Source organism: Emydura macquarii, unplaced genomic scaffold, assembly GCF_026122565.2.
Source record: "Emydura macquarii macquarii isolate MOO-44397 ecotype Brisbane River unplaced genomic scaffold, CSIRO-AGI_Emac_v2 contig_1045, whole genome shotgun sequence".
NCBI classification, from domain to species: domain Eukaryota; kingdom Metazoa; phylum Chordata; order Testudines; family Chelidae; genus Emydura; species Emydura macquarii.
This window is the reverse complement of record NW_027131182.1, coordinates 1776831-1800684: the sequence shown is the minus strand read 5'-3', so window position 1 is coordinate 1800684 and position 23854 is coordinate 1776831. Positions and strand designations below refer to the sequence as shown.

Genomic DNA, 23854 nt, shown 5'->3' with positions numbered 1-23854 from the left:
CACAGATTCAAACATCCCCAAACATAGAGGGGCAGTGGAAACACCAAAAGCTGGAACTGGATCCATGTGTTTAATCTGGAGCTGTTATTTATTTATTTTTTTTAAACCCAAGAACGGGACCAAACCAGGAACAACAACTCAAGCAACTCTGAATTGTGAATGCAATCTCCTCTCTCTCTTCCTATATAGTTGGCCATAGATGCATCCAGCATCACCTTCTTCGCCTATCTCTACACATAACACAGACAGGCTGTTCTGGGCCAGCAATTAATCAGCATTCCAATAAAGCAGCCATTCTTACAGCTCTCTGTGTTGTATGAAATGAGTGTGTAAAAGTCTCAGCTAAGAACAAGACAGCTTAATTCTAAAATGAAATCCATTACAAGTCAGAACTTCCAGAACATCCATTTTGTAATACACCAAAGAAAATCATCATCTTCAGTGGGCATCTAAATATGGTTTTGTTTAGAAATGTCCCAAGTAGGATTTAATTCACATGATTGGAGCAGAGCTGTGCAGCTGCATTAGGAAGCAATGTCAGACTGATATTTTGCCATCGCTGTTGCCTTCCTGTTTCTTTCCACTGTCAGGTAATAGACATGGTTGGCTTCTGGGTAAGTGACTTTGCAGAGTGGCAGCTTGTAGATGGCAGAGTTGTCTGTCGTTAGGAGCAGGAAGAGAAGCGCCGAGAAGCAGAAAGGCCAGGTGCAGGCTGGCAACCCAAACTGAAAGAAAAAGGATCTTGGATCATTCTACTCAAAGTTTTGACTGGTCTGTTTGCTTAGTTCTTCAACCATAGATAGATACAAAACAAAGAACCATGGAGCTTCAAAACCAGCCCTTTGTTAAACAGGTGTGTGTGTGTTTGCATGGCTTGTAGCATGCAAGCTGTCTGATGGGCTTCAGAGACTTTCAGAAAGCCAGCTGGTGGCCAAACGGCTGCTGAGTGTCCAATGTGAAATGGGTCACCTGTATCATCAAGTTCCTACTACGCTGGTGTCCACATGTTGTATGAAACTGGATGTGTGGCTCACTACAACAACCTGTAACCACTAATCCCCGTTTTGATCCTATAACCACAGGGGTGTTAATGGACCACTTCACCGTGAATGGTTTCTTAGAACAGGTGCTAACTCCTTGTGCTGAACTATCTGTTTGAATTTGTATTTAGCCCTGACACTCTGAGGCCTGGACTACACTACAAAATTACTTTGGTATCGCTACATCGCTCAGGGATGGGAATAATCCACACCCCTGAGTGATACCATTAAACCGACCTCCATGTCAGTGTAGACGGCGCTATGTTGATGAGAGAATTTTTCCCATTGACATAGCTTATGTCGGTGTGAATTATGTTGCTGAGGGGGTGGAATATTATCACCCTCTCTATTCTCCTTGCATGGAGGAGATTAACTAAACCAATAGGAGACGCTCTCTCCCATCGACTTAGAGTGCCTTCATGAAAGCTTTGTAGCTGTGCCGATGCAGCGTTTGAAGTGTAGCCCTGCTCTGAGTACCTTCCCCAGACCTGAGGAACAGCTCTGTGTAGTTCGAAAGCTCGTCTCTCTCACCAACTGACGCTGGCCCAATAAAAGATATTATCTCACCACCATTGTCTCTCTAGTGGCCATAGCGCATTCTTGGTGGCCGTCTCAGAACAGTCATGGGAACTTTGAAAACTAGAAAACAACAGTAAAAAAAAGACCTACCACAGAAAGGCAATTAGCAAGTGCTGGTGACAGATAGGCACCAAAGAAGGCTGTGAGAAGGACAAAAGAAACTTCAGGTTAAAACGTCTTTGCTCAGCGCATTAGACAGCTAGCAAAGCTCCATAATCCCAGATCCCACGAATGCCCCTCTGGCTACTCTTCCTGATAGATTCACAGACACACCCCCTTGTTTTGTCTATGGATCAGTGCCTGGTACAAATGTTTGGTATTCAGAGCTTTTAAGGAAATGTCCATACGTACAGCACCGTGGCGGCACAGCTCTGCCCGTACAGCTGCACCACTGAGCGTGGCTGGTGAGGGAAGCGCCATGTCGACGGGAGAGAGCTCAGCCGTTGGCATTAAAAAAACCCACCTCCGCCAACGGCAGAAGCTATGTGGTGGGAGAAGCTCTCCTGCCCACACGAGCGCTTATGTTGGTGTAACTTATGTCACTCGGGAGGAGTGGAATATTCACACCCTTGAGTGACACAAATTTTGCCGACATGAGCTGTAGATGTAGCCTCAGGCCTGAAGGGACCATTATGATCATCTAGTCTAACCTCCTGAATACCCAGCCCTAGAGTGTCACCACGTGATTCCTGCCTCACGCCCATAACTTCTGACCATCACTGATGGAGGACACATTCCCGTGCATACCTTGTGACCTGCCAGGGTGCGTCTGAGCATGAAAGGGAGTTTGCAGAACAAAAAGCTGGTTTAAAATGGCTCGGGGTATGAATTTCTCCCAAAAGGGATGGGGAGGTAGGCCCATAACTCTGCCCCCTCCCTCTGCACCCCCCTATCGATGAAGCTGATTAAAAGTTTTCTGTTGAAAGTCTTCTGCGAAAGAAATTTGGGTTTTTGACTCAATGAATTTTTTTGTGAGAAAACATCTGCTTCGTGTGGGAAATCTCGACACTTCATCGAAAAACTGAATGCCTAAAACCAGAAGAGCTTAGAGTTTTCACTGAAAATGGACATTTTTTTATTCAAAATGGCACTGCTCTGCCTAATAGAAACTGTCACGTGGGTGCTTTTTGCTCTCATGCCCCTCTCTGGGCTCGGCTCTTGTGGGGACTATGTCTTCCATGACGTGTCACCACCCCGATGATGCACCTTCTCCCCTCACACACCTGGGAGAAAGTGGTGCCTCATAATCTAGCCAGAGAGCTCAGCCTATAGAGGAGAATGGGAACCTGAGGCACCCAAACTACCACTCTTACGGGGCACTGTGGTACTATTTTGAATTAAAATATTTCAGTTCTCAGCCAAAATATTTGGGTTTTTTGATATTTCACTGACAATTCAACATTTTCTGAGGAAACAACCTTGTTTTCTGACCAGCGCTACCCCTGCAGCCCGCTGGGCATGCTCTGGGAGCAGGCGGCTGGGCACACGCACACTGTGCATTGGGGGACAGCATGAGATTGTACTTCCCTGAGGCACTGTCCCTTCCTAAGTTCCCTTTTCAGTGCGTGGTGGTTCTGTCCTCCCACCGAAAAACATGGGCTGGTGCCTAAATGGCAGATTTTAGCTCTAACTAAGTTTGCGTTTATACTGACTCTAATTCGATTTAAGCGCTACACCACTTGCAGAGGTGGTCTTATTAGGTCGATTTTACAGGCACCTTAATTCGAATTAACAGTGGCGTCAGTGTAGACGCGGGTGTAATTAATTCGAATTAAGAGACCTTAAGTCGACCTAAGTCACCAGTGTAGACCAGGCCTAATCAATCTTTCTCTGGGGTCGCACATCTAGCACCTTTCACAAGCACTAGGTGCATTGACAATGACGGGTGATAGCAGGCATACCGCAGGCAACTGCTAGCAAGTGGGTCTGCCAGGTGGGCGCATAGAACGTGCCTGCTATTGCAACGCAGGATAGAATGCTATTATAGTCCCAAAAGCCAGAGTAGATCTCCGCAAAGGGCGCCGCAGTGGTCAAGCCTGTAAAGCAAGCGAGACACATCAAGGGAAACTCACGTAAAAAAAAAAAAAAATCACAGGTTATTAACAGAACACGTTTCTTTCTCTTTATCACTAGTCCTGACATCGAACCTCCTAATGTTCCCTCCGTCCTTTCTACTGCTTGTTTACTCCTTGCATTACACTTTGCATAGGCAATTAAAATAGACTGATCAGTTTCACTTTCTGCTATGAGCAGAGGCGCTAAGGACAATCATGAATTCCATCTCCAACATCACCAGCCTTCACGCCGAAGGTGCACCGCTTCAAGCAGCCTTCTCTGACATCAACGCAGAGCAGCGTGGACCTTTACAAAACAAAAGATTTCACACAGTTCTCCCCCGGCGGAGGAGAGAGAGCTGAATTCTACCTGACCTATATTAGCCATGTCACTTAATGCATTACTGAAAGGTGTGCAAACACTACAGCGATGACGGTGGTATAGGAACCTATACAGAATACAAGGCTGCACTATATGGGTTGCAAACGCTGCAGGAGGATTTTTAAATGCAAGTGATGCATTGGTTTAGTATCATTGGATGCGGGGGGCGTGAGCGCTATGGCGGATACTTGTAATTTTTGCATTCATTCCACAGGAGCATTTCTGCTGATCACAGGTTTTCTGAGCACCAAAGACCTGAAGATTCCCCACGCCTCTTGCATGTGGCATTAATCTGGAACCCTTTCGCAGTGCACAACAATGGCTTTATTGAACCTACAAATGTATGAACGATGCTACCTCATCTTCCATGCTGCTAGATGGAATTTTTACATTAGCTACCTACCATATACGCCCATATACAGAACTCCAGTATCAGGTTGGCGATTTGTCCCAGGGCAAAGTGAGTGTAAACTGTGAGCAAAGAGAGATATTTGATCCGAGAAGCACAGGCGTCACCATCTATGCAAATTGTAAGGTAGGGCTGAGCCAAACCCTAGGTCAGATCATGTAGTCAGTGGGCTTCCATGCTGGTATAAGTGTCTGCACTAGCAAATGCTTGTGCAGCATTAAGACCTGATTTTAGACGTGACACAATGACAAGAGATGATAAATGTTAATGATGGAATGCGGAGGAAGAAGAAGGGTTAAAGCATGAAGACCACAGAGTTTCTCTGTGTGCATTGCTTGATGGTTCAGGTAACCGTTGAATAGACCAATGACTACCGCACTGATGTAATGCACACGCTTTAGACTGCAGCGTTTGAATTTCTTTGGCACACAGAAAGGGAGAGAAGCAATCGTGAGGCGACATGGACCTTTGCTGACATGGATCATTATCCAGAGCTCCAAGCCACAGTGGGTGCTGGACCTTCTGCAGCAGGGCTGGGGCTCTTATTCCCCCCTGCTCGGGCTTCAGTCCTTCCTCCGGCAGCCCCATTTTGTCACCGTTATTTTAGTACAAGTCAGGGACAGGTCCTGGGCTTCCATGAATGTTTGTGTACTGCCCAGGACCTGTCCTTGACTTTTACTAGAAATAACCATGACAAAATCTCAACCTTCCTAGAACCTGAGGCAAAAGACACTGCCCAACGTACTCTGGGGTGCATGTTTCGCTCATGGCTTTATGTTTATGAATCCTGCTTGCAGTGTTTTCCCAAATTAATGCCAGGTGACTCCTTTCATTAAAAATTTCTTTTCTACATTCTGACTCTGCGCTTGCAAGAGGGGAAGCATTGCCCCTTAGAGGCGCACAGGGGTGGTGTATAATTTTCTCAGGTTACTGGGTGGAGACTCGAGCCAGTTCTGTCTTGTACTGTTGAAAAGGTTGCTGATGACTCCAGCCAGCAGAAGGGTTACAGTCGAATAGCTGTAACAATAACAAAGGATTAGGTTCTAGGAGGCACACAATTCGATTTACTGTAGCTTTTGTTTACAAGTTATTTATCGTAATACAAACACTATTTTCAATTAAGGACAAGATTCTGTGACTTTCACAGGCCTCCAGGGCATTTTCTGCTTCAGCCCCGGGGTGGCGGGCCAGAGCTGTCAGCTGGCGGGGGGCCCTGGAGCGCCGAGCTGTTGCAAGCAGCTCCTGCAGCTCTCAGCCACGGTGGATAGCAGGGGGACCCGGAGCCTTCAGCCACGCCGGGTGGCGGGGGTTGCCGGGAGCTCTGAACCAAGGCTGGGGGCGGGGGGAGGAACTGGGAATTCAGAACTGCAGAAGCAGCGGGTGCTGGACTCCCACCACTTCTGCAGTGGGGCAGGCACTCTCATCCCCCTACTCAAGCATCATTCTTCCACCCCCCCTCAAACCCCATTTTGTTACAGTTAGTGTAGTAAAGTCAGGGATAAGTCACGGGCTTTTATGACTTTTTGCCCATGGCCTGTCCTTGACTTTACCAAAAAGAACCGTGACAAAATCTTAAACTTACTCATAGTTGAATAGCTGTAGCAGTGACAAAGAGTTAGTTTCTGTGCGGGAAACCACTAGCTTCACTGTCAAATAGCTTTTGTGTGCAAGTTATTCATTGCAATCCAACCCTATTCATTATGTGTTATACTATTTACAATTCACTGATGCAAAACTTCAGTAATGCAGAGTTAAACCGATTTGATGGTTTCTTGTGCCCAACCAAAACGCTGAGGTTAGCAAAACAAACTTCTGAAAACCAAGAAAGGACTTAAAGTGGCTTCCCCTCCGAGCAAGCATTCCCACGTGTGTTATTTTCTTTTCAAATACAGCTTGAGCACCTGTTGCATTTATCTGTTCTATTCAGATTACATTTTCTCCAAATAATAATCCCTTTCCCAGAGGCAGATTGGATTTATGGACTCCACAGTGCATGCCAGTGCTGGAGAAGACACACTACATCCTAAACCTGGGTTTACAATTGCCCGCCATGCTAAGGCAGCCATACTGCACTATGCAGATTTTCTGACTTGGATCTGGGGCTTGAGCTGTGTCCACATTGCAAAATGACAGAGCTTGGACCAGCAGATTCCAGCTCTGACCCATCCTTCAGCAGGGACCTAGAACCTGAGTCCAGAGTGCTTGCTGACCCGAGTCAGACTGACGTGTGTGGACAGAAAAGGGGTTTGGGCTCAAACCTCAGTCAGATCCCAGGGTTAGTGTGCAGTGCAGGTGTACCCAGTGAGGTAGGGGGAGAGATGGACGGTGTGGGGAGAGACAGGGGTGGATCCACATCTGTACACAGCCTGCTCCCTAGCGCCCCCTACAGCCAGCTCAGCTCTGTGGCATAGAAACTGCAGCAGAATCTCTCAGCTGCTTCCAGGGTCCAAGCCAGCTGATGTCAAAACTGCCCCAGAGCCTCTGCCCTGCACAAGCTGTGTCACCCTTCCCTGAGACTCCCCCACCGGCATGAGGCAGAGCAGGACAAAGGCTGTCAGGAGCAGAGCCTGGGCCATGCTGGGCTCCACTGGGTAACAGGCAGATGCTGGGCCAGGGAATGGAAGATTGCTCTGTGCAGAGAGAGCAGCTTCCTGGCTTAAAGAGTGTTTGGGAGGCAGCAACTCCACTTCTGGCCGGGGATCTCCCCGAGCAGGACTTTCCCAGAGGGGAATCCCGCCGGGAAAGTGACCAGCAGCTTGTTTGGATCAACAGGCGAATAAACAGGAGGGGGATAAATTAAAGTAGCCACAAGCAAAAAAAAACAAAAACAAGTACTTAATTCGCTTATCACCTTACGCAAGCAGAAACAACAGAACCCCTATTGGAAGAGGACTATGATGAAGTGCCCCAGGGACCTCTGGGCTATTTCAAACTCACCCTCCAGGAGCAGCAAGCATGCCCAGAGGTGGCAATGAGGATTATAAGTAAGGGTGAGGTTTTGTCATGGCTATTTTTAGTAAAAGTCATGGACAGGTCATGGGCAATACATACAAATTCATGGAAGCCTGGGACCTGTCTGTGACTTACTAAAAACAAGAGGGTGGCAGCTAAGAGCTGCCCAGTGGGAAGAGGAGGTGTAGCTGGGAGCGGGGGTGGGTGCAGTGGCTGGGAGGGGTCTTGGCTTGCATCCCTCACTGTGGCTTGTGGTTGCGGGGTCCCCTCGCTGTGACTGGGAGCTCCAAAGTCCCTCCACTGCCCAGAGTTGCAGGGCCGCCGCCGGCACCGGCTTGGGGCTGCGGGGTTCTTCCATGGTGGCTTGGGGCTTCGGGGTCCCCTGGCTGCCCACGCTGGCTCCAAGCCCTGGGGTCCCTACTGCCCACTGCAGCTGAGGCCCCCGCTGCCAGGAGCCGCGTGGTCCCTGCCGCTCGCCCCGGCAGACAGCAGCGGGCGGGAGGGCTGGGTGCCATGGCATTCCTGCCATTAGCCCAGGAACTGGGGATCCCCGTAGCTGCCGAGAGCTGCTGCCCTCTGAGAACTCCGCAGCTCCCAGAAGCTGACAGCTTCCCCCCTGCGGCCCGAGGTCACAGGGCGGAAGCTGACAGGGCTAATTTCAGGGAGGTTTCTGGAAGGCACAGAATCCGTGACTTCCATGACCTCCGTGATAAAGCCTTATCCCCAATTATAAGCCAACCGCATGCTCCCAGAGGCAGGAGCTCACCGGGCACGGATCTAAGCAGGTTCTGGTACGTGCGGGGTTTAGAAAGCCTGCAGGTGGTTCAGAGAGTGGGGTAGCGGCGGCGCCCGTCACAGTCAGTGCTGATCCTAGGGCCTCAGCCCGGCGCTAGGGGATGCTGTGCTGAAGGGAACAGAGTGGGGTCCCTGTGCCACGACTGTGCTGCCAACTGTGGGCTCAGTAGGAGGCGCTCTCCCTCCATCAATGCTGACCCCAGAGCTGCAGCCTGGTGCTGGGCTGCAGTAAGTGCGGACTTGCCTGTCAGAAATAGCATCACTTTCTCTCAGAGGTGGGGTATGAACCCTGGTCTCTTAGCTAAAGCCTCCCTCCAGCTATTCCATTCTGTCCCCGCCCCTAAAACTCACCCATGACTGCATTAGGACACAGGCTTCCCATTTACTGCACGTCAATGACCACAGCCCATCGGTAGCTGGAAAACACAGGCTGTTTACTGAACCGGGTCTCCATTTCCCAAGCCCTTGTTCCCTGTCCAAGTGTCCCATCCAGCTGGCCCATACCCCTCACCCCTCAGTGTGCCGAGCCTAACAAGGTCACTGGTCTCAGGACAAATAAGCCCCAGTGGTTGCTCTGGCTGGGATGCTCATCAGATGGGTCCCATCATAGCATCATGGAAGATGTGACTCTTAAGATGGAATAGGCAGGTGGACAGGGTAATACTAAGTGTGCTCCCTTATGGAAAAGACTTAAGCTAATACAACACCTCCTTCACTTTACACATTCATTTGCCAGTGTAACCCACTAACTATGAGTTACGTGTCCCCGCCTGTGTCTGAGCCAAGTCTGTTACTGTGCTGTTCGTTGTGGATGTTTAGAGCCGCTATTCAGGATGTCCTACAAAAACTGGAAACTGGGTCAAGTTACAAAGGATGAATATAAACAAACACCACAAGCATGTAGGGATAAAATTAGAAAGGCCAAGGCACAAAACAAGATTAAACCAGCTAAAGACAAAGGGTAACAAGAAAACGTCCTACAAATAGATCAGAAGCAAGAGGAAGACCAAGGACCGGGTAGGCCTGTTAAACAATGAGGGAGGGGAAACAGAAAATGTGGAAATGACTTTTTGTTTCAGTTTTCACCGAAATGTTTAGTAGTAATTGGATGTCTAACATAGTTAACAGTGAAAAAGAGGTAGGATCTGAGGCTAAAATAGGGAAAGAACACGTTAAAAATTACTTAGATAAGGTAGATGTCTTCAAGTTGCCAGGACCTGATGAATTACATCCTAGAACACTCAAGGAGCTGACTGAGGAGATATCGGAGCCATTAGCGATTATCTTTGAAAAGTCTTGGAAGACAGGAAAGATTCCAGAGGATTGGAAAAGGGCAAATATAGTGTCAATCTATAAAAAGGGGAATAAGGACAACCCGGGGAATTACAGATCAGTCAGCTTAACTTCATTACCCAGAGAGATAATGGAGTAAATAGCTGGCAATCAATTTGCAAACATCTAGAAGATAATAAGGTGATAAGTAACAGTCAGCATGGATTTGTCAAGAACAAATCACGTCAAACCAACCTAATAGCTTTCTTTGACAGGGTAACAAGCCTTGTGGCTCGAAGGAAGTGGTAGAAGTGGTATATCTTGACTTTAATAAGCCTTTTGATACTGTCTTGCATGACCTTCTCATAAACAAACTTGGGAAATACAAGCTAGAGGGAATTACTATAAGATGTGAATAACAGGTTGGAAAACCATTCTCAGAGAATAGTTATCAGTGGCTCACAGTCAAGCTGGAAGGGCATATTGAGTGGGGTCCCAGGTCCAGTTCTGTTCAATATCTTCATCAATGATTTAGATAATGGCATAGAAAGTACACTTATAAAGTTTGTGGACGATATCAAGCTGGGAGGGGTTGCAAGTGGACAAACTGGAGAAATGGTCTGAAGTAAATAGAATGAAATTCATTAAGGACAAATGCAAAGTACTCCAGTTAGGAAGGAACAATCGACTGCACACATTCAAAACGGGAAATGAATTCCTAGTGAGGAGTACTGCGGAAAGTGATCTGGGGGTCAGAGTGGATCACAAGCTGAATATGTTGCACTGTTGCAAAAAAAGCAAACATTCTGGGATGTATTAGCAAGGGTGTTGAAGCAAGAGAGGAGAAGTAATTCTTCTGCTCTACTCTGCACTGATATGGCCTCAGCTGGAATATTGTGTCCAGTTCTGGGCACTAAATTTAAAGAAAGATGTGAACAAATTGGAGAAAGTCCAGAGAAGAGCAACAAAAATGATTAAAGGTCTAGAAAATAGGACCCATGAGGGAAGATTGAACAAACCCAGTTTTTTCAGTTTGAAGAAAAGATGACTGAGGGGGACATGAGAACAGTTTTCAAGTACATAAAAGGTTGTTACAAGGAGGAGGGAGAAAAATTATTCTCCATAACCTTTGAGGCTAGGACTAGAAGCAATGGGCTTAAATTGCAGCAAGGGTGGTTTAGATTGGACATTAGGAAGAGCTTCCTAATGTCGGGGTAGTTAAGCACTGGAGTAAATTGCCTAGGGAGGTTGTGGAATCTCCATCATTGGACATTTTTAAGAGCAGGTTAGACAAACACCTGCCAGGGATGATCTAGATAATATTTAGTCCTTCCTTGAGTGCAGGGGACTGGACTAGAAGACCTCTCGAGGTCCCTTCCAGTCTTGCACTTCTATGATTATGATTCTATGGCTACTGGGGGGCATTTAGTAAGAAGGTAAGAGTCTGTGTAAACAGGAAATAAAAACAGTCTGGCATTCATACCAACAATTATGTCCTGTATCTCTGTAATCTCTACAGTTACTCACGTTAGCTACATCTCTTTATTCTTCACTCTAAACACAGTAACTCATGTTTTTCAGCTCCCAAAGTCCCCAGTTCAATCCTGGTGCCAGACAAAATGACAGCTATCACATCAGTACTCGTGTTTAGAGGAAATGCAGAGCATAAATATATAAGTACTATAACTGGCATAAGGTCAGACCAGACAGAGAACCCTGCTGGTTAAAATAGGCTGGTAGATTTATAGGACGACTTTAAAAAAAAAGTCAAACAGTTCTAAAGGTGTAGGACCAGATATCCAGCTGGGATAAATTGGCATAGTTCCACTGAAATCCAACACTTTACATTTACACCAGCTGAGGATCTTAGGGTAAAGTGTATATCATACCTGCTAGCATGCCCACTGCTGATCCAACTGCAGCGTACAAGCAGATGAGCGGTGATGCCACGAACAAAGAAAGCAGAAAAATGCCACCAGTCCAGGGACTGTCACAACAAAACACCTGACCAATTCCCACCGGAATGGATTTTAACAACTGCAAAATCAATTACAAAAAAAGTACATGCAAGAGTCAATGACAGTTAGGTTTGTAACAGGGGAGGTAGTCTAATACTTTATTAGAGCTAGTTGGAAGTCTTCCAATGGTACGTTTTCCACTGGAAAATGCTGTTCCATCAAAATCGAACATTTCCTTAGGAATGTGTCAATTTCAATGCCATTTTATTTTAGAAAAAAATTGGTGGTGGGGGGGAAACAAGTGTTGTGATAAGATTGAAACTTTCCCTTTATTGGAATGGAATGTTTTCATTTTTGTTTTGAAGGGACTTTTTGTTTTGAATTCCATTTTATTTTATATTTCATTATAAAATTTAAATTTTTTAAATTTTTTTTTTAAAAAAAAGTCCTTTCATGGGGAATTTAAAATATTTTGGGTTTTGTTCTGATTTTGGTGCTGTGGCACAGTAGTAAAGAAGTTTGCCACACTGGCCATGCTATACACCTATTCTGTAGGTAAAAATATTAGACATCAGTTTGCTTTGTCATCGGTTATGGAACCTTCCCTGCCATCATCCAAACCTATTCCAGTTCCCTTTTATGTAATTCTGTGCTCTATGTTTTGGATTATGCAGAATTTAATACCCTTCTTTCCTGGACACTATTTGTAATGGAGTGGAATGATTTTGCCTTCAGTGGACCTTACCAGTAACACTTTGATGTCAGATCAGGTGATGTTGGGCACCGATGTTACAGGCTGAATAAGCGCTGTTGGGAAGAAGAGGTTATAGTGCCCAGTGGCAGCCAAGTAGAGAGACACGGCCATGTTGAAAGGTAGAGTGAGAACAGGAAGGTCCCATTTACTGAAGACTGAGCCTAAAGCACTGGAAAGAATGGGGCTGAAAAGAGAAGAACAACAAGATCTATCAGACAACAATGATAAATTTCACAGAGTGGTGGAGAAACACCTTCTCCTGAAACTGGCTGAACCCAAAAAGAGAACAATCTGTGTGTAGATTTCTCTCTGTCCATCTCTTGTGATGGCATCTGTTACCTATGGTTGTTTTCTGTACCCTCCTTTTACCCTTAGGGTTTATAATGACTAGATTGAAGAGAAACCACATTACCTGTCTTTATACGTGACTGGTATTGCAAGTGATCACTTACACCAATCGGGATAGCCTCTAGTAGTAAGCAAAGCAACCAAAAGTATGGGACTTTGGCCCAGATCCTCAACCATATTTAGGCACCTAACTCCTAATGGGATGTTTAAAGATTTGCTCCTTATCCCCAAATTAACTAGCTATAATGTCCACTCATTTTCTAAAAGCATACTGGGACAATCTTGCTTCCGCTGAAGTCAATGGGAGTTTTGTCATGAACTTCATCAGGAATAGGACTGCACACACAAATTTAGGTGTCTAATGTGCAAACTGATTAGAAAGAGAGAAATTGTCCCAGGCTGTAAAAGTTCAGATCCAGAACTTGCCCCTAGTTCTAGGTCATTCAGATAATGGCAGAAGCCTTGGTTGATTATATTCCATTAATATAAGAGCAAGAAGTCTAATGATAATTTTGTCACCTCATTAACTATTTCACCGTTGAACGACACTCTTAGAAAAGGAAAAGGATGATCATATTGTGAAGATCTGCAGAATGTACTGGATCAGGCATCTATGCCCCACTAAGTTTGAGAATTCCAGTAGGGCATCCAAGATCTACTAAGGCCAGTCCTGAACCCACAGTCCCTAGTGGAACCCCATTGAAGACACAGGATCCTACACTGAACATCTTCACAAGCTATTGTGAGTGGTGTCATATTTTGACGTCTTAAGTGGGTGGAGCTTAGATTGTGGGTGGATCTTAGAAGACTCATTGCCTCCACCCCTCCCCCCACACACATTGACCTCTAGAGAACGTGAACAGAAAAAATGTGATGTTTTGAAAACTGAACATTAGTATTAGTAGAAATTTTTAGCTTTATTTGCCCAGCTGTAATTATGTTTTTTTTTCAAGTTGTATTGGTTAAAAATATAAGTAAGATACAGTATGTAACTGATGGGTCAGGAAAAGAAAAAAGATAAAACAGAGTAGAAAATGTTTAGGATTGCACATTAAAAACAGAGCAAAGGCAACTTACCATGCCATGGATGTAACAACAACAGGCAGTAGAAGCCACCAGTAATAGTCTCCTTTGTCAGAAAACACAGCCATGAGCAATCCCAATAAGGTTCCATTATAGCCATGAAGCCCTGTTGCTATGGCTGATCTGTGGAAGACAGATGAGACTTTATGTTCACTTGAAAATGTATTAGAAGATCCTGATTACACTATCCAGATAACGTCCCTTCAAGCCCCTGCGAAAGCGTGTGTGTGAACTGTAATGTAATTTATGGAAGTCCTGTGTCTCAAGGAGTGGAAAGCAATGATCAATATGGTGATTCTGACAGGTAAACAGCTGGGACTTTTAGCAAAACCTTGATCTACTCAAGGCTTGGTAGCAGTTGACCATGTTCGGAGGCCCTTCTAACAGGGACCAGCTACAGCAACAAAACCCAAGACCTACCTAAGTGTTTCCATAAAAATAAATTGAAAAATGCCAATGGAAACGGGTGGTAACTGGGTTCCCTAAATGCAATTGGGATTACAGTGCTGCTGGAACGTTCCCAAGCCGAGACAATAAAAAGGAAACCAACTGCTTAAACAGAGAAGAATAAATCAGATTTTTAAAGTTATTTCTATTTTTATAATAAGTGGTGTGAACAACAATATAAGTAACTATTAAAAGTATTATTTTTAACTTGAAAGATCTGGAGAGTTCAATTGGGAAACCAAAGTGTAGATGTGTTTGGCTCTGTGATTTTGATTTGAGTCCATATCTATTCTTTATTCCAGGTTCTTTGAGCTAAAGCCCTGCTGTTTGCTTAGCACAGCCAAAGAATGTTTGTTTTAAGTCATCAAAGTTCACATGTGAATTTGTTCAGTACAAAGAACAACCCACAAGAAATAAACTTACCTGTCCTGACTCAGGATAAGTGCTGCTAAAGTTGAGACAGATGTTCCCAAACAGCCGGTGAGTGCCCACCAGGGATTTTGGATCAGGAGCCCAGCAATCATAATACACCCACTGAGAGGGTTATTGACACACATCACCTGGGATGTCCCGCGCAAGACCCAGTCAATAAACTGAAACAAGAGAGGTTTACCTGAAAGAGGAAAGATGATCAGAATGAAGAAGCAGAGGGATATTCTTATTTTATTTGTGTTGCAGTAGCATGGATTCCTAGAGTTTAAGGCCAGAAGAGCCCATTAAAGCATGTAGTCCTTTCACAGCCGTTTAGATTTCATCCAGTTACCCCTACACAGAGCGCAATGACATGTTTTACTAAAATATCTTAGAGAAAGGCATCCAGTCTTGACTTGAAGACATCAAAAGATGGAGAAGCCAAGCCATCATTTCCCTTGGTAAATTGTTCCAATCGCTGATCATCCTCACTGTTAAAAATCTGTGTCTTATTTCTAATTTGACTTTGTCTGACTTCTACTTCCAGCCATCGGTTTTTGTTCGGCCTTTCTCATAGTATTTTCTTCCTATGAAAGACACTGTAAGCAAGTCTCCTCTCATTCTTCTTTTTGATAAGCTAACCAGATGGATTTCTTCAAGTCTCTCATGTAAGGAATTTTCTCCAGCCCTCTTAGCATCTAGAAATCCAATCAGGATTGGAGCCACATTGTGCTAGGTGCTGTACATTCATATACGGGTTAAGTTTCCAGTGACAAGAAACCTAATGAAAAGATGATCCCTGCCCCAAAGAGCTGGCAAGCTAAGTAACTGACCCAACCAATCCTGGGATTCTTTTTCAAAATACTCTGAACAATTATTGCAGCCAGCTGTGGAACTGGGACAATGTATCAACAAGTCTGTAAAAACCATCTCAGATTTATCACATTCTAGGAAAACTTTTAGATCTGGCGTGTGAAAAGCTAACTGCTGTAGTGTGTAGTTGGCAGAGTTCCCTATTATAAAACACATTGGATTATACTAGTACAAACTGGCTTATTTTATGATGCTCAAAAGTTGCACAGCAAATGGTGGTGAGAATGTTGCTCATTATGGGTCATTCAGCCACACACCAAAATTTAGGTGGAAATAAAACAAGTCTCTCTAGGAAAACATAAGAAAGCAAAACCCTTTTGCAATGAAAGAAAGAAGGAAATGTATCAGGTCTGGTCTACACTACAGGGTTAAGCTGATGTAAGGTAGCTTACGTTGACCTAACTGTAAGCATCTAAACTAGAATGTAGCTCACCTCGATGTAACTTACCTATTACACCGACTGAACTCCACCTCTGTGAGAGGCGTAGTGCTTAAGTCGATGTAATTAGGTAGACGCAGTGTCAGTGTAGACACTGCATTGCTTACATTGACTGTTGCTGCATTTTAGAAACCAGCCCACCATGCCCCACAATGGCAGTTAAATTGGTGCAAGCTGCTCAAATTCCCTGTTTCTCCATGGCCCGCACCACCTTCACCCTTGCCTCAGGGCCTTGTCTTTGTGCAGTCTCAGCAACCGGCCCAGAGCTCCTTCTTTCTCTCCCAGGCTTCTGTCTACACTGGCTTGTTTGAGGTCCTTCTGGTTGCTCTCTCAATCAGCCAGACACACCAACCACACTCCTTCAGCTCCTGCAAGGAACTGCTTGTCCCCTGGCTCTGCAGCTCCTTTTTATAGGGCCCTCCTAGTCCCTGACTGGCTGCTCCCTGCAGCCTCTCTGGTTGGCTGCTTCCCCTGCAGCCACTCTAGCCTGCTTGGAGGACTTCTCCCCTGCTTCTCTCCTGGGACAAGTGTGACAGGACCCTGAGGCCTCCAGCAGGGTCCTTTGGACCTAGTCCCCCATCCCAAGGTGGCTGATTCCTGATGGCTGAAAAGAGTGTTGCAAATTATTCCGTGCTGCAAGTCCCAATCCTGGGGCTCTATAAGGTGCAATGGCTGCTGGTGCTCCCCCTAGAGACTTGCACCAACATATCTCCCCTTATTTAGAGCATGCTAAATGTATGATCTAGCCAATGAGAAGATACCAATTAACACTCACAGCTTTCGAAGTATAATGATTGTATTTGCCAATGCATATATGTTCGGTGTAATATACACCACCTTAATAGATATTATGTGGATGGTATTTATGTAATATACATGACATATACTGGTGTTGGAAAGTTACATTAATTAAATGCATTACGCTCTTCCCACAATTTCTGTTTGCTCAGGTCAAGCATCCCACAACACTTTGCAAAGCTGAAGTCAGCTTTGGCATTAGAAAATAGGAAACTTGTCACAGTAAAGATTCCTGAATACTTTGTACCAAGCACAGGTCAGGAGCACTGTTATGGCTCATCAACACTTGGAACGTAGTATTCAAATGAGAGGTGGGAAAGTACAGGGAGGTACCAAGGACAAAGCTGGCACCACTAGTGGGTTAAACTTAAAGTTCAAGTGATGTGTAAAGTGTTTGGTAACTTGTAAAGCCATACTGTAAGTACTACTAACGGAAATGCGTGTCTTTGAAGCACATTTTCTACATAAGGTGAATGTGCTGTATACCTCCTTTTCCTATTGTACTGTTTTGTCTTTAGATAACAAATCTGGTGCTTATTTGATCTCTTGAACACTTTTAAGAATGAACCGCAACGGTAGTCAAACAACTGGCTACACTGTTTATTCAATAGTTATCACCGGTAATTGCTTTACCTTCAGAACCATCTCCGGACCCGTTCATTCCTCCCATGATATAGGAAACAGTTCTGCTGATGCTTTTCACACCTGCTGTCCCTCTGTTCTGGTTTTTAGTGCTTTTCTCATCAGTGGTTTTGGTTTCAGGAGCCAGGTTGCTCTTCAGATCCTTTTTTTTTTTTAGGATTTCAGGAAAGGCGAGAATGTTATTACAGTTCTCAAAATGCAAGTTGTTTTGCTTTCAAAGCCATGGAAGAGTTTTTTATTTATTTTTAATGATGATGATGGCTGGAGTCATTGGGTTGTGCTGATATATATAGCGTTGTCTAAGTTCTTTTTCTTTGTATGTGGGCAAGTTTTGGCTTGTGGGAAAACATACCGTGTTGTTAGTTTCAGGTTATGCAAAGTTAGGTTTAAAGGCATCTTCAGGGGACGGGGGAGCTGTGTGAGCATCAAGAGAGTTTTCTCGCTGTGACTGCAGTCAATCCTTCAGACAGAGATGCTTGCTGGGGACCAGACATTGGTGCTGGGCTGAGATTCCTGGAAGAAGGGATTGCCCTGCATGCTGTTTGACCATCTCATTTCAGGACTGAGGTGTCTATTACACTTTGGCTTTGTCTACACTATGCTCTAGGGTGTGATTCCCACCTCGTGTACGTAAGTCGTAATGCAACCATGGTAGCACGGGAAGCGTATCTGTGTGGTCCAGGCAGATTTGTACTTGGCATGGCTAAGCTATGCTGCTGCCCATGATACCACGGCTATTTATACTTGAGTTAGCATGAGTATGTTTATGTGAGCTGCCAACCACACCCCTAGCTCATAGTGTAGAGGTAGCCAGTGACCCCACGTCACTGGTTTGTGCTCCACTGGGAAGCTGATCTGCAAGTCCCTGGATATCTGCTACTGCTTGGCAGAGGGATGACACTGATGTCAGAATGGGATACAAGTGTCAGAAGAAAAGGCAAAAATATGCTCTAAACTTGGAAATGACCGAGCATCGGTGTTAGCCAGGGCATTGTGAAATTGAAAAGCGTTTTTTAAAGTAAATATCATTGAAGTTTCTTTTTAGATTATTTCATGCCCACATAATACATTTTTAACCACAAATAAATCTGCACTAATTTTATTTGGGTTTAATAAGCAGGCAAGTGTCAGCTCCAGTACTTACAACTTATTCATTCTCTTGTTGTTGGTGTGGAGGGGAAGAATGATCCTGATTTTGTCTATCCAGATGTTCAACTTTTCCAAAAACTGTAGGTACAGAAGAAAGAGGGATCATCTGTGATTTGCTCACTGCACCTCAAATTCCTCCCTCTCATGGTGGATGGGTATTGACTGCACACCTTAAGAGTAACTCAGGACCATTATGTACTATTGCTTCTTAAACTACTGTCATATCACAATAGCATTTCCATTATAACTTTCCTTCAGAATTGTTGTTGTAAAATATTTCATTTTCCAGGGAGGATACTCCTGATCTTGAACTTTTAAATCACCTTTGCACTTAAATAGCAGAGAGTATCTCTAGGATCATATAAATCTTTACATCAGGTCAGCATTTTTTCATCAAATCATTTTTTCAGTCTCAACAACAAAAATAGACTTTTCAACCAGAACCAAGAAAATTCACAGAAAGCTTTCAGTTTGGTTGAAATTTTCTAATTTTTCAGTGAAAAAACAGAGCCCCAAATTGAAAAAAACTTTGCTTTGATTTCAGTAAAAAATTTTGGTTTCTAAAAACTGAAAATATTTAGCAAAACCCTTCCCCCCCCAAGTTTTTGAACACGGAAAACATCAGAGGTGTTGGTTTCAAGGTTGCATCAAAAGACTGATTTTTTTGGTAACCAAAAGACACAAATGCAGAGAAACCGTTAGAGTGTGGTGGTGTGAGGGAGGAAGCGAGCAAAAGTAACATGCAACAAACAGACAAAAGCAGAAGAGAGGTGTGGTCTTGCGGCTGAAGTAGAGTTTCAATCCCATCTCCTGCACTCAGTCCCTCGTTGGTCTTGTGGGAAAGTCACTGACCTTCCTGACTCAGTTTTTGTCTTCTGCAGAATAGGTGTCTCGGTCCCTCTCTCCTAGAGGTGTTGTGAGGACTGACTAGTTAATTCTTTTCAAGTGCTTTGAGGATGGAAAGAGACAGGTACAATTCCAGTCCAGTTCAGTTCAATGATGCTTTGTTGGGATGACAAGCTGTGCAAGTGTCCAAAGTACAAGGAAAAAGACAGGCCCCTTAGGTGTCGGTCTTGACCTGCTCAGGGGAGGGTTACTCCAGGGTCCGGTTGTTATGTGTGTCCTGTGGATGACCCAAGGGATATATTTTCAAGGGTACAAGACTTTAAGTGGGAGTTAGTTGCCTAAGTGCCACTTAAGTCTTTGGAAACCTACCCTTCATTTTCCAAGCATCTCCATCTACAGCTCTAAACTGAGACAATCCCTTCCCTCTGCTCTTGACTGGAAGAACACAATTCCATTGTAACGCATCCCCCTGGCATTGAGACTGAGATTGGCTTTTCCCCCAATCTCCAAGAGGATTCAACCCTCTTTCTCCTATAGTTCGGCCTTTAGTCCAACACGCTCTGTCAGACTGTTGCCTCGCGCCCCTCTACTCCCAACAGCTTCTTCATCACTTCCCTGTCAGCCTCTGAAACCTCAGCCAGTTGACTCGGTAGCTTTCTTCATAGGCAGTGCAATGTCACTCTTCCCTGTTGTAATTCTCCCTCTGTGCTGGCATCCCCAGATGGTGTGGGCCTATTTCAGTTCCCATCTGAAGGAAGCATCATCTTGTCCTGTCTTAACAACTCCTGGTGCAAGAATCACCTTATCTTTAGCTTCTGAAACCTGGAATGTCCTCCCCGTCATTCATTCCTGCATCATCTCTCTATCACCTTTCAAATCGCAGCTGAAGACAGGTTCCTTTCCTCCCTTGCCTGCAGCTCTTAACTTCCCTCTTGGTTTTGCTGTCGCTTTCTTTTAAATTCCCATAGCTGCGTTTTTTAACCTTTAGCAAAGCAGCTTGGAATACAAGGCTCAGCCAGAGACAGGTGCACTGTGTTGGTGCTGTGAGATCGTGGGGAGACGTCATAGCATTTGGGGAGCAATGGCAACAAATGTTTATACATGAAGTTATTGATGGCTAATCAGCACATTAGCCCAGAGATGTACTCTTCATAAAACTTACCTCTTATAGTCTTAATTTTCAATTACCAAACAAGCTGTACTAAAACAGATGTTGGGTTAATTCTTCGACTCCTCTAATCAGGTAATTCCTCTCAGTGATTCCGGTGCCATCATTCGTCTTTGAGGCAATTATCTGGGATTTTCCTCTCAAGAGGCTTATTTACTTTCCTCAGACCTCTTTCTGTCTCAGGAGGCTCTTTCATTATTCTTTCTTCTTTTTACCCTTTAATGAGCGATTTGCTGAGTTAATCAGTTTGCTGAGCTGCTTTGTTTCTCTCCTCATTCTGAGTCACCTTTAAGTTTCATCTGAGTACCAAGTGCTCTGTGTGTGTGTGTATCTGAGGTCTAAACTGGGATCACATTACGCACCTGGAGTCAAAGGAGTTTCTTGGAATAGGCCGAATCCCATCATTGGCCATATCCAACCTCGGTGAAATTCCATTGACTTTAAGGGACTGGCAACCTCTTACCCCAGGACTGAATTCTCCATTTCTCACGGTGGCTTTGCAGATAGTAGCCACCGTGCTATATTCTGTGTGGATGCCACTCCCCCGGCAGGACAGTCTTCTTACTGAATCAGTTAGCCTGCCATTGGACTGCGATCCAGAACATTTGAGGGCATAGGAGTACTGGAAAGAATCACAAATATTCTTCTGGGTCGGGGCCGCAGAGAAGGAGATGCTACTGGTTTATTAAATATATTTTATACATAATTCACTATGATAAGTGAGCTTTGTGCTCTTCAGCGCTGCTATCAAACAGGTGCCTTTCATACTCTACAGACCTAGTGGTGAAATTCTGGTTATTTTGGGTTTCTTCCATGCATAAGGGAATCTTGCAAGGTGCTGAGCTGAGAGCACTCTGAACCTTTCAGGAGCTGCCCAACATCCTGCTGTTCGGAAGCTCTCCTTTGTTACACAATTTTCCAGTGCTGTAGATATCAATTTAAATACTGGAAACTAACAGCTTTCATAGAAATGTAAATAAATTGCTCAATTGAACTGCTTTAACAACGTCCAAATCCTGGAAACCACCAATTTTCCTGACTGTTCAAGTGGGCTGCTGTAACCTCTATGTAATCTCTGGTACATCTCTTACTTGTTGATCTCTTTCTATTGTATGAAGTGTTGTTGTAGCCGTGTCAGTCCCGGGATATTCGCAACACAAGGTGGGTGAGATAATATCTTTTATTGGACCAACTTCTGTTGGTGAGAGAAACAAGCTTTCGAGGTTAGACAGATCTCTTCTTCTCTCATCAGCAGAAACTAGTTTAATAAAAGATATCACCTCACCCACCTCATCTCTCTGATCTCTTTCTAAGTCTATCTAATAGGTCTAAGCTTAGTCAACTTCAGAAATGTGGCTTCCGCTGAACTGAATGACTAAAGGAAACAAACATTTTCAAATGCAGACTTTTTAAGCTACAAACTACTGCACAGAAATACAGTTATCACAAAATGGTTCAAATGACACTGCAACATTTCATATTACAATACATGTCTGACAATCAAGTAAAAATAAAAACAATTATAGAAAAACATCACGGGCCAGGGCCAAGACCAAGCTCACTGTTAGAGTAAGTGGGGGGAAAGGGACATGATAGCCCCTTATTTACCCAGCCTTCTAGTGAGCTGAAGTTCTCCACTCAACATTTCATTTGCCCTCTGCTCTGTGGAGGTGGAGCATATGGAATTGTCTTGCATTTAGGCCACTGTGTTGTTTTGAGTGGGTTCTAGAAGGACTCCTTTCCACTTGCGTACAATAAATTGACTGAGCGGCTAAGCAAGGTTTGCAGTTTGCTCTGACTTTGCGAATCCTCATTTCCATCACTTCTTTCAAACGTATCTACCTGCAATCCCTTTCGTGAGTCCACCACTCAGAGAGAATTGTACAAGGAAGGTGGCTATGACTCCAGAGGCCCTTCCACAGTGCCTGTGGTGCAAACTGGGTTTCTTGTGATGTGCAAGTTCTCTCTGGAAGACTGTTTGAATTAGAGCCCGATGAAACTTGGGTGGGGATGAGGACACCTCAGGCATTGGGCAAAGGAAACAAAAATGATGTACCAGCAATGCTGAAATATCCCATGCAACCTAGGAAATAATGATGGTGACTAACTTGTTTTATTCTTATGGTGTTTATGAACTGAATGGATGGAGAAAGCAAACCCCTCTCCTCCATATTTTCCTAAATGTAGTTCTACTTTTTCGAGAGAGACAAGGTAGGTGAGGTAATATCTTTCATTGGCTCAACTTCTGTTGATGAGAGAGACAAGTTTTCAATCTCACATCAAGCTCTTTTCCAAACCTGAAGAAGCTTATCTTTCTCACTAACAGAAGTTGGTCAATAAAATATATTATCTCACCCCCCTTGTCTCTCTAATATCCTGGGACTAACCCAGCTACAGCAACGCTGCACTCTGCTCTTTGGCAGTTGAATGTCTCTGACAAGCATGTAGATGGTACTTGAGTCAAAAGGTCCTTAACCAAGAGTTTGAAAGCCCTGACTGATCACAGTTTCAGAGAAAACATTTCTTACAGTTATAAAGCAAAACTTAAACATGACCTTACAGCAGGTCATAAAAATATTAAAAGTGAGATTAATGCCGGCAGCAACTTACAAACATTTCATAAAGTCTTAACACGAAACGCATCGTTAGACGTTCAAGGCTATCTTCTTAACCGTACTAATGCACAGGTGAAACAGGGCTGGTATCCAGCAATGAATTGTCAGTGCTCGGCTCAGGCTCACGGCCTTGGCAAGTGTTGGACTCTGGTGTACCAGCGTCACAGTGGCACTCTGCCAGCTGAGTCGGTTGAACCTAGTCGGTATGAAACCTGGTGGTTCTGCCTTGTGGGTGAGATGTAAAACCAGAAGTCCGGACCTTTTGAAAACGTTAAATAGACAATGAAACTATTGCCACATGAACCCTAGTGTCCTGGCCAAGTTTCAGTATTGGTAATTATATTCCACCTATCTTATTACTGCTCTGTAATGTCAGTGGGAGGTATGTCAGGTTGTGTGGGTTCCAGCATGTCTTACTTCTTCCTAGATTGAGTGTGATCGAGGAGTTATGATTAACATTGTCAGAAATCTTCTGGGATTTTTCTTCTTTTTCCTTATCTTCAAGGATGTTTGGAGGTGTATGAGATCAGATCATTCTCTTCTTCATTTCACTTAAGACTTACGTTCCTTCAGTTCTTAGGTGAAGTCTGACCTTCTAGGATCTGACTTTAGTCTTTAAGCCCTCTGGGGTCCATCGTTATGCTTGGGGCAAAGTCTTTTTTAGCAGCTAGATTTTTTGGAACCCACCTGAGCAAAGTTGTTTTTACAGGTTCTGAGCCTTTAGGTCAGCCATTATCTAAAGGATACAGGACTCTGATGCTCTAACGAAGCAGCCTGTCTTTAGGGTAACAGGGCTGAATCTCCATTGCCTTGCACCTGGCAAAGAGCAAAGTGAGGGCA

The 23854-nt window shown here is 44.4% G+C and overlaps 1 pseudogene; it reads right to left on the bottom strand.

Annotated features, from left to right (window-relative positions):
• Positions 1–524: 524 nt before the first annotated feature.
• LOC137151122 (urea transporter 2-like) lies at positions 525–17264 on the bottom strand (annotated as a pseudogene).
• Positions 17265–23854: the final 6590 nt, after the last annotated feature.